This window comes from Clarias gariepinus, chromosome 28 (assembly GCF_024256425.1).
Source record: "Clarias gariepinus isolate MV-2021 ecotype Netherlands chromosome 28, CGAR_prim_01v2, whole genome shotgun sequence".
In the NCBI taxonomy this organism is placed as follows: domain Eukaryota; kingdom Metazoa; phylum Chordata; class Actinopteri; order Siluriformes; family Clariidae; genus Clarias; species Clarias gariepinus.
Window position 1 is genome coordinate 19,096,371 of NC_071127.1, and position 1,265 is coordinate 19,097,635.

Here is a 1,265-nt window from a genome sequence, read left to right on the forward strand (position 1 = left end):
GTCTGTGTGTGCGCGAGAGAGAGAGAGAGAGCGAGAGAGCGAGAGACGAGTCACGTGTTTTCAAATAAAAGAAATCTGGTTGCTAAGATACCTACAGTATAACTGCACGGAAACTGATTTCCCAAAAGGGACATAATGTTAAAATATTATTATTATTATTATTATTATACAGTCTTAATTAATGTAGAGTATTGGTAAAATCTTACTAATCATCCCCCAGCACACATAAGAAGCAGAAAGACCAACAACAACATAAGATAATATACACCACCACATCACCACTACTTCAGACATTACCACTGTGGCCCTTCAGTGGGTACTGTGGTAGTACTACGGGTACACACACATCAAATCTCAACAGGGCTCTATGGTATGTTTGTACATACTGTACCATATTATATACATTGAACATTCACATACACACTTGCTGAACCTTTAGTCTGTGGTACAATAGTCATTGCTTGTGTAGCAAATTGTGTGCAATGGTGTGTTGTACAGCAATGTATCTCTGAATGTACTTTAGAGCAGTACTGTACTATGGAGTTATACAATAAATTGTATATAATATAAAAAGTGTTCATATAAAAGTATAAATTCTGCCAATATGGTGCATAAACATATATAACATACTTTTGACAGTATCTTTGTACATGTTCCATAGTGCAATACCACTGTACATGGTAGAACTGTGTACCATACTATAGCACATGTACCATTGTACCAAAGTACGTATGTACTAAATCAGAACAAGAACACCATGAATCTACAGTGTATCTCGAAAAATTAATATCATGTGAAAATGTACATTTTCTTTCACGATTTCATTTATTTAAGTAAAACTCATATATTCTAGATTCATGACATGGCTTAAATGTCATTTAATTACATTCCTTACACTCATTAGCCTTTTTTATTTGTTTTAATGATTTTTTTTTATTATTATTATTATTATTATTAGGGCTTACAGCTCATGAAAATCAAAAATCCACCACCTCAATATTGCCGTGTTGACTTTGGACCAACACCAGCAGGCGACATGGATCCCAAAGTCATCACCAACTAATAAAGTTCACACTGGACAACAAGCAACTTGGATTCTGTGCCTCTCCACTCTTTCTCCAGACTCTTTTATTTTCAGGATCTTTATTTCCGAAAAAAAAAAGCATAATTTTATATGAAAAGAGGACTCTGGACCACTGAGCAGCGGTTCAGTTATTTTTCTCCTCACATCAGGTAAGACACTTCTGTTGATATCTCTGCGATCT